Consider the following 10,181-nt stretch of genomic DNA (forward strand, 5'->3'; position numbering starts at 1 on the left):
TAAGATTTCAATTAAATAAAGATTGGTTAAAAAAGAGCCTACTACAAAATTACAAGCATGTCATCTAATCTAAAATTGTTATAATGTCTTCATTTTCTGCCTCCCTCATGATATTTACTTCATATTGATCTCCATCTCCTTGTTGACTTGAAAGCTTGTCATTGCCTTCACCTCGATCCTGAAACTCTTTCCCCTCACGTGTATCAAAACAGAGGCTATTTTTCCATGTACTATTTCATCTTCAAGCTCTTCCACATGCCTACTATGTGTTGGTAGGGCTATGTACCTTGTTGCTAAAAATTCAAGGTCCCCCATTTGCCATGATTCTGAGACCATGGTTGTCCCCTCCTTACGCTTCCCAATCTGCACAATAACCAGAAAAGTGTAAGGGTTAATTCTAGACATGTAGTGGAATCAAATATACCTTTCTTCTCATCAACTTGAAACTTGACTCTTCCACATTATCAAAGCCCATGATGCTAAAGTGTTGACGCAAATCTGCTAGGCTCCAATGCTTGCTTGCTGCCACTCGCTCAATCCATCCATTTTGCATCATCACAGCTACCTCAATAGGCATAATTTCTTCTTCTGAGGCTTGAAGTGGGATCCATGTCCCGTGCTTTTGCATCCATCTTTGGTAGTGCAGATGCATATACAAAATAGAGCGTGTCTTCAATAACTTGAAAGACACTGTAGAATCTACTACATTGTACTTGTACACATCACCTTGATGTGACCTCTCATTAACCTCCCAACCCTCTCCTAGTAATCCTTGAATGAGTTCAGACCGTACCTCCTTACAAATATACATTGTTTTTGTTTGGTGCATTGGCATGGAATTGAACATGTGCACAAAAACATGTAAAGGACAAAACCAATTTAGCCCTATTGATCTAGATGCCGAGAGAGAGAACAAACAAGAGATAGAAGTCAAAATCATAGAGCTTGATATATTGCATGAACCTGCCCAATCTTAACTCTCGTTAGAGAAGAGTTAAAAGACATTATCATCATTAGCCACAATTAAGTAAAATAACTAATTAAATGGACTACACACACATGTCAAAAGCCCCCCTCCCCCCCCCACACACACACACATTCAAAACCAATGCTCACAAAAATAACAAATTCATTAAAATCACTCACTCTCATAGATACACATTAATGCTTGCTCACACCCACATACACACATTCACATAAATACACAAACACAAACACATTCATGCGCATACAAACAAGCACACACACATACACACACATGCAAAAATAAATATACAAAGCTGTTGCCAAACAAGGAACAAAAGTAGAGTGAAGGGATAAAAAGCCTCCAAGATTTATTCACCCAATCGAAGACCTACAAAGAAAGAATAAACAATCAAAATGCTGCATAAAATAACATAGAAAAATAATTGAGTATTGTGCATATAGTAAAGCCCACCTAACACCTTCACCATAAAGATGTCTCCTTGTTTTTGCTCCACGTTTCCACAAATCTATTGCATCTATAAAATCAAAACCCTCGAACAAATCTGGGCTCTCAATAGATATTCTCATCAAAGACTCTACAACTCTGGTATTGAGTAAATTTCAAAGCTTGGTCTTTATGAGATTCTGTATGTGAAAACCTCTCTCATCACGACAAGCTGTACTACAGCATCGGAGCAATGTTATTCCAACTAGTCTTAAAAGCATAGGATATTTCTCTCTCATTGTTTCCTTTCTCCCAATAGCAACCCAAGTATCTCTAAGGCTCCATTCTTTCCACTTCTTTGGAGCTTGAAACTTAAAGGTTTGATACTCCTTTTTTGTCTCAAAATCTCCAACTATAAAATCCAATTCCTCTCCTACCCAGTTCTTTTTTCTAACCCCATAAAATGATGCAAACATGTCAATTTTATGATTTCCAAATTGTCGAAAGGCCTCTTTACTAGGAGGAAAACTATAAGGTGCCAATCCCTTAAAGCAAGATAAGATGCTATTATCAAAAAAATGATCTTTCGAGTTAGCTATTATTGATTCAACAAAAGATCTCTGAAATGACATACAATTAAGAAAATCAGACGCATCCTACTTCCTCTGTGGATATGAATGCTCCTATACATAGAGCCTCGAATGGAAGTTCGTAGAGCATGAAGTTGGCCATTAGGAGGCCCGTACTCTAGAATAATGGGAAACTCACATCGATCTTTAGTATATGCATTCACATCAATTACAGGATCCACCAAAAAATATGACTCTAGTGCATTTATCTCAACCGCCTCAAAGATTTCAATATTATAGGTCACATCTACAAAGGTGTGCTGAAATACTTTCCTAAGAATTGCAAGTCTATCTACAACATCAGCCAAAAAATGAACATTGTACATTAACTTAAAGCTTGAGAGCATCTGAAAAAGGGTAACATTTTCAGTTCTCGTAAACTCCAAGAATGCCTCATATGACTCACATAATTTTCTAATAGCCATTTGTCTACTCAACCACCTTACCTTGTGGATGCGACTCATGTGCAAAATAGCACAATTAAACTCATCTTGTAGACTTTTTAGAGCTTTTTTCTTGACATAACTTTTAGAAAAGAGTGCAGCAGCTGAATTCAAGCAAGCATCAATTTCTTCTGCAATACTAAAATCCTTTACAGCATCAGCCAAACATAAACTAGTCCTATGTGCAATACAATGGATGCTTATCATGAATGGATTAGCTCTTTTCAAGCAGGTCGCTAATCCATTATGACACTCAACCTTTGATGATGCACCATCAGACCCAAAACATATAAGCTTATTCAAATCCAAGCCATATTGCACTATGAAATCTATGAAGAGCCATACAAGAAAGATGATGTGCTACTTTGTAACTCGAAAAGTCCCAAGAACATTATCACACGCTCATAATTTTCTAGGTATGATGCATAAACAATCAAATATTGATTTGTTCCTATGTCAGTCAATTCGTCTAGCATCAAGCTAAAAAATGGAGACTTTTTTAGCTTTTCTAGTTGTGACCTTAGTAAGGACTCACTAATATAATGCACAAACATTGCACAAGCTTTATCATTGTGATGAGTGTCACATGGTAGGCAAGTGTAACATTTAAAAATTAGCAATTTAAACACTTTGAAAAACTTACAAAATGAGAGATGTTCCTTTGCCACGTGATATACAATAGAAAACAAATTAAACGATGCCGATTTAATTTTATCTTTACTCTTTTTCAAAGTATCAGAAACTAAAACTTTATTAAGATCACACTTATATGTAGCAAACTGATACGTTTTGGTTCCAGCATGATCAGACAAAGCACTAACTTAAATATTTATTGAATCTTTCTTACCAAAAGGATTTCTATATGTAGGAACTTCTCTACAAAAAATGTAAAAATATACGGCCTACCTTGTTATCAAAAAAAGCCCAATCGTAGATGCATACCCCTGCTGGATTCCAGTCCTTCCTAACTTTCTCCCGTCGATTCGCCTCAATCTTTTCACATGAAAGCTTCACCTCACAACTTCCAGCTTGGGTGCCTATATCAAAAGGACCACTTGAGAGCTCCCCAGAACTACTAAATCTTCACTTCTTGGATATGGAAGGTATGTTCTTTTTTGTAAATCCACCCATGTTAAGTATGCTTGACTGGACAAAGTTTGCCGGACTCTGGACTCCTCACGCTAGCAGAGAGAAGAGCGCTGAAACGCTCAAATTCTAACTCCAATGAGTGCTCTCGAAAAACCGCCCTTTAGTGTATTTTATCAAGGCAAACTTTGGACCTAAAGGAAAAAAAATATATATGATATAAATTGAGGGCACAAAGAAGAGTTGTGCAACAACACAATGTATAAAAATATTATATCTACAAGAAGAGCTAGAAACATGAGAAGATGCATGTATGCAAGCATTAATCCTTTTAAGATGAGCATCATGTAAGAAGTATTGGTTTACTTAAAAATAAATAGAAACAAAATGAAATCCCTTTCAAAGTTTAACAAACTATCATTGAGGTAGTGGCTCATGATTACTCTATTCAGAAGAGAAAAACTGAAGTTTGAATCCTTGGCACTTGCTGAACAGTCACGGGTCACGACTCACGCCTCACCAGTGAAGTGGAAGAGCGCTGGGGCCTAGTTGATGCGCTGACTCCTGAGTGAATTGTAAACTGAGCGAACGGCGATGCTCATTGCTTGTGCCCTGGGGCCTGCGCCGCTTGCATACGACCACACTGCTCACTGCTCAGTACGTGCTGCTCAGTACGTGATCCAAAACAATTTAAGTAAAGGGCGCCTCACTGCTGAGTACGTGCTGAAATGCAAGATTGAAGAGACGATGCTTACCCCGATGGTTGGCTAGCTACGAGGGAATAGGCCGCAGGCGTACACTGTAGGTGGCAAAGGGCGGTGTTAAGCAGGGGCGTAGGCGAGAGAAGAGGACCTAGGTGTCAGCGGCCAAGAGGGAGAGGGCGGGTAGGACTCAGGAGATGAGAGAAGGAGAGACTCGAGAGTCGAGAGCTGGGGCCTGCGCCGCTTGCATATGACCATGCTGCTCACTGCTTAGTACGGGAATCTAATCAATTTGAATAAAGGGCGTCTCACTGCTGAGTACGTGCTGAAATGCAAGATTGAAGAGACGATGCTTACCCCCGATGGTTGGCTAGCTATGAGGGAATAGGCCGCAGGCGTACACTGTAGGTGACAAAGGGCGGTGTCAAGCAAGGGCATAGGCGGGAGAAGAGGACGTAGGTGTCAGCGACCGAGAGGGAGAGGGCGGGTAGGACCCTGGAGATGAGAGGAGGAGAGGCTCGAGAGTCGAGAGCTGTCCAACGAGTAGACTCTGCGTCGTGTGATTTTGCGAATGTCGATTCTGCGCCACATGAGCTCTCAGCTAATCATTAGAGTCTAACTCTAATCCTGTAATCCACGTGGCCCCCATTTGACCCCCCTCCGCCCATCTCGCCGCCCACCTTCTCCAACTTGTGTTCACACCAAGTTCCAACCCCCTCAGTTAGTTCTACCATATTCCAGTGCAAATTTCAAAATGAAAATTTGACCTAACCCTTGAAAATCTGCATGTATAAGTAAGGACATACTTATACATAACCCTTGAAAAAAGGGAAGACTTTCGTCCTACCGTGAATATCAAGTTTTAGGATCAAATTTCTTCCTTTTTGAAAAAGGAATAGGCATTTTTTTTTCCTTTAGATCCAAAGTTTTCCTTGATAAAATACACTAAAGGGCGGTTTTTCGTGAGCACTGGTGTGTGTTGGCTACACTAATAACGCCGACTGCCCTATGATATGTATGTTAGCCAATTGTATTTTGCTACACAGCGTAGATGGAAGTAAATGCTGTAGGACGACGCTTTTACTACGATATGTTGTAGGACGACGCTTTTACTACGATAGCACGGCAACACGATCGTGAATGACTCTTGCGCAAATAGGTAGGCTCTCTTTCACAAAGCACAGCTTCAATGATGAGAATCGAGATGCTTTGATACTAGTGTAAGGAAGTCTCCACCTTGTGCTGAGGGCTCTCTACTCCACCCAACCACAACCAAAAAGAAGAGACTCCTCCAAGATTGGACCCCCAACTCTTTTAATAGCATAGTGCCCTTCACACGTGCCCGACCACTCTCAATAGTGCCCAGGCACTCTTGAGTCCGCACCTAATTTTTTGGCCCCCCTAAACCCCACTCGTGCCTTGCTCGGATGGTCGAGCTCTCTAGGCTCCCACGAATTCCGTTGTCATGACACTGATGGTCAAACTGAAAGAGTCAACCAAGTGTCAGAAGACATGCTTCATGTGTATGTCAGTAAAAAGAAATCCAATTAGGAGGAGTACCTGCCACATTTGGAGTTTGCTTATAATAGTTTGAAACATTCCGCGACTAGATTTAGTCCATTCATGTTGATGTATGACTTCCAGCCGAGATATCCCATAGGCCATAGTGCTAGAGAAGGAGAAGTTGCAGTCTATCAAGAAGTTCCTTAAAGACATGCAAGATATGCTATAGGCAGCAAAAGATAGCATTTGCAGCACAGAAGATCGTATGAAGACATATATAGACAAGGGTCGAGAAGTAGTTGGTATATTTGAAAGTCCCTACGAAGTCGAGACTTTGAAGACGAGAAAGTGTGAAAAAATTTCACCTAGATACTGTGGTCCCTTTACAATCCTTAAGAAGGTTGGTGGATTAGCGTACAAACTTGAGTTGCGAGAGAGCTCTTGAGTTCATCCTCTTTTTCATGTTAGTAGATTGTAAAAAGCCTTTGACCACAAGGAGAACGTAGTTTCTCCAAACGTTTTCGTAGAGTTGACAGAATCACTATCTATTCCCGCATGAACCCAAGAGGATTCTCAAATTTAGAAATCAGAACACAAGGCACACTATGTACCGAGAGGCACTTGTTAAGTGGAAAGCTTGCGAGGATGAAGCATCCTCGTGGAAGCACTTGAGTACGCTAACCAAGAACTTTTTGGAGTTCATTTTAGTGGGACAAAAACTCTTCTTAAGGGAGAGTAATGTTACGTAGCTCATAGCAGCTACAAGAAGCTCAACCGATCTCCGAGATCGTCCACCGAAGTTGTGGAGGGTGAGCGAGCCAGGATTCAGGGGAGAGTGCACCTGGGCGTAGTCTCGCAAGTGGCTGGACATGTGTGGGCGAGCAGGTCACTATGTATGTCCGATGGTGAGGATCCCTATCCTCATTCCCTCTATGGTTGGGTGGTGATCCATAGCTCTCCTCCTCTGCCTTTGATACATTTTTGCTACTATAACGTGACACTTTGACATTACCACATCATTCATCTTGGATTCTCACATCAAAGCATGCATGATTTCCTCAAAATTCTTGTGCACAATTTTACAATCTACACCACATATTTCCCAATCAAATCATGTGCCTTTCTTTGTGAAATTCCATGTTGTTTAGGTGCCTTATTTGTAAAGTTTTGTGTTGTTTATGTGCCTTTCTTTGTAAAAGTCCAAGTTGTTTAGGTGCCTCTAAAAAGTCCCTCATATATAAAGAACTTTGTAAGTGTAGTTTTAAAATGGATTTTTTATTTTTCTTAAATCACACATGCATGGGTCGTAAAAACTTGGCACAATTTATATGATGTGTACTATCATTGTAAATATACTTTTAAAAATGAGTTTTTATTTCTTATTTTAAGTGAAATACAAAAAAAAATGTAGAGAATACAACTTATGTCATGTAAAGAAATCATAAAGAACACACCTTATTTTTATGTCATGTTCTCTTACAAACTTCATTTTTCTTCATTATACAAATCCCTCACATATTTTGTGTTTACAAGAGTTATTATAGTAACAAATACAAAAAAAAAATGTAGAGAATACAACTTATGTCATGTAAAGAAATCATAAAGAACACACCTTATTTTTATGTCATGTTCTCTTACAAACTTCATTTTTCTTCATTATACAAATCCCTCACATATTTTGTGTTTTCAAGAGTTATTATAGTAACAAATATGTGGAATCATCATTAAATTTTTTAAAAAGCATCCCCCATGTGCTCCAAAAAAAACCCTAGTTGACATGTGATTACGTAAAAGGTGAAGTAATATTTTGGTATTGGAATATATATTTTTTAGGTTGGAATTTTTATAACATTTGTAAAAATAACTAGAATTTGCAAATCACATTTTTATACCGTTTGTAGCAATTTTTAAACCATTTAAAGCAATAACTAGAATTTACAGAGCATATTTTTCGATGAGGTAATTGACTCATATTTTTCGATAAGGTAATCGAGTCAATTAGTTCCTAGAAACCAAGTATAAAATTGTCCTTGTTTTTTTTTTTACATCTTGGCTTGAAAAAGTAGAAAGTACATATGTTATTACCCCTACATACAAGTGCCATCAATTGCACAAGGGATTTGAACCCACAACCTAAGGAATTTATCCTTAGGTATTTTTGAAAAAAATACATGTTTTTGAAAAAAAAAACCTCTTTTTGAAAAAAAACCTCTTAAGACATAGCAAGGCTATGTATATTTTTTAAAAGGTCTAAATGCACAACCTCTTGAGGGCTTTAAAAAAAAGCTCTTTGACATGAGATTACATAAAATGTGGATTAAAATATAGGTATTGGAATATAAATTTTGGCTCGGAATTTTTATATTGTTTGTAGCAATAACTAGAATTTAGAGCATATTTTTCAATCAAGTTATTGAGCCAATATCTTAAACCCAAGTATAAAGTAAGCCTTAGCATTTTTTAATGAGCCTCACATTAGAACAAAAAGATCTACATACACTACACAGGGCTTCATTTGTCAATGAGATTACAAATGTGAATTAAAATATAAATATTAGAATATATAGTTTTTTAGGTTGAATTCTTTTTGGTAAGGAAATAAAACTAAAGAAAGAGGACAAGAAAATATGTATTACATGGCCCGAACATGAGGGTCCAACATCCAATCAACCTACACAAATATCATCTCTACAAACAAGCTTTACACAAATATCCTCTTTTGGGTTGCAATTTTTGCACCACTTATAACAATAACTAGAATTGTTAAAATATTTTTCAATGAGGTAATTGAGTCACTTAATTTCTTGAATCCTAGTATTAAATAAGCCTTGCTATTTTTGAAAAACCTATGAGATATTGCAAGGCCCATTTTTTTTTAATGTCTTACTTGCACCCTCTTTTGGGTTGCAATTTTTGCACCACTTATAACAATAACTAGAATTGTTAAAATATTTTTCAATGAGGTAATTGAGTCACTTAATTTCTTGAATCCTAGTATTAAATAAGCCTTGCTATTTTTGAAAAACCTATGAGATATTGCAAGGCCCATTTTTTTTTAATGTCTTACTTGCACGACTCCTTGAGGGCTTCACAAAAAGACACACATGATAAAGGTGAATTAAAATATGGGTATTGAAATATATAACATAACTTTTTGGGTTATAACTTTTATATTCTTGTAGTAATAACTAAAATTTTACAGAGCATGTTTTTTGGTTAGGTAATTTGTCAATTAAATCTTAAGACCAAGTATAGTACAGGCCTTGGTTTTCAGGCCTTGGTTTTCTTTTCATGAGGCCTTATTCCATTCTTAGTCACACACGGGAATTTCACCCGACTACACAGATCATACTACTCACCACACACTCTAATACCATAAGAGGTACCAACAAAGGGTGGGACTAAATCCAAGGCTTGGAAAAACCCGAAAAACCTTAGGTGCGCAAGGCTTGCTTTAAAAAAATAAAAAAAGCATGCAACGTGTCTATGAGCATGCATACAAGAGAACTTAAGAAGAAAGCTCGAGAGCGTGTAGACGCACATATACAAGAAAACTTAAGAAGAAAGCCGCTAATTTTATTGGATTAAAAAGGCGAATCCACACATGCCTTATTTACATCATGATGGGGCTTGAGTAAGCTGCGGCTCGAGTTGCAACTCCATTAAACTCCTGCTAATACAATTAAGCCAAACTGTAAGTCTAGCCCTAATTTTAATGCATTTCGAGGAATTTTTTTGAAAAAAAAAAGGCAACACTCACAACTTTCAAGGGTGGCCCCCCGGACCTTTGCCACCATGTCCGCCGGGGCCTTTTGGTCCCCCGGGGCCTTTTAGCCCCTCCGGCACGTTGAGGCCACCTGGACCGCCAGGACCGCCCGGACCTTTGCCACCATGTCCGCCAGGGCCTTTTGGGCCTTTGGGACCTTTGAAACCGGTCGGTCCACCGTCAGCATTGGCCTCCCTCAAGTTTGCGATCACCAGGAACAGCATTATACCCACCACCAGCAACACACGCTTAGAAGCCATGGTAATGGCTGGCTTCACTTGCTTAAACAAGACCAGCAGCAGCGGCAGCTACTACAAACTCTCACAGCACACACTTGCCTACCTCACATACACAACAACAATGGCTTGCTTCCAAGGCCACCCTTTCAGTCTTATTTATAGTGACCGCGCCCAACATTAGATGCTTTCCACCTACCATTTGCAAAAAAATGCACATTCCAAATTTTCCAGCCGTAATCTGCAGACAGCAGCAACACCCACCGTACACACGCACAAAGCAGACCCGAGGCGCCGCCCAAAAATCTTTTACATATTTACATTTCACACTTTCGCGCCGAATCTTGAGACTCTCAACCAGTGTATATTTTTCTTCTCAAATCGAAAAACTTGGAATTTAAAATTC

General features: G+C 38.8%; 2 long non-coding RNA genes across 3 annotated transcripts; both read right to left on the bottom strand.

Annotated features, from left to right (window-relative positions):
- Positions 1-3,283: 3,283 nt before the first annotated feature.
- On the bottom strand, positions 3,284-4,833 carry LOC147613164 (uncharacterized). The gene is made up of 3 exons (XR_015263371.1): positions 4,325-4,833; positions 4,090-4,233; positions 3,284-3,763 (listed from the first exon to the last, which is right to left on the bottom strand). It is a non-coding gene; the product is annotated as an uncharacterized LOC147613164 (long non-coding RNA).
- A 4,495-nt stretch (positions 4,834-9,328) lies between these two features.
- Positions 9,329-9,911, bottom strand: LOC147613165 (uncharacterized). Of its 2 annotated transcripts, none has more exons than XR_015263372.1 (2): positions 9,534-9,911; positions 9,329-9,443 (listed from the first exon to the last, which is right to left on the bottom strand). It is a non-coding gene; the product is annotated as an uncharacterized LOC147613165 (long non-coding RNA). The 2 variants fall into 2 exon arrangements; XR_015263373.1 differs by having other exon boundaries at positions 9,329-9,446.
- Positions 9,912-10,181: the final 270 nt, after the last annotated feature.

The sequence above is a fragment of the Cibotium barometz genome, chromosome 44 (genome assembly GCF_041138505.1).
Source record: "Cibotium barometz isolate CiBa-2024 chromosome 44, ASM4113850v1, whole genome shotgun sequence".
NCBI classification, from domain to species: domain Eukaryota; kingdom Viridiplantae; phylum Streptophyta; class Polypodiopsida; order Cyatheales; family Cibotiaceae; genus Cibotium; species Cibotium barometz.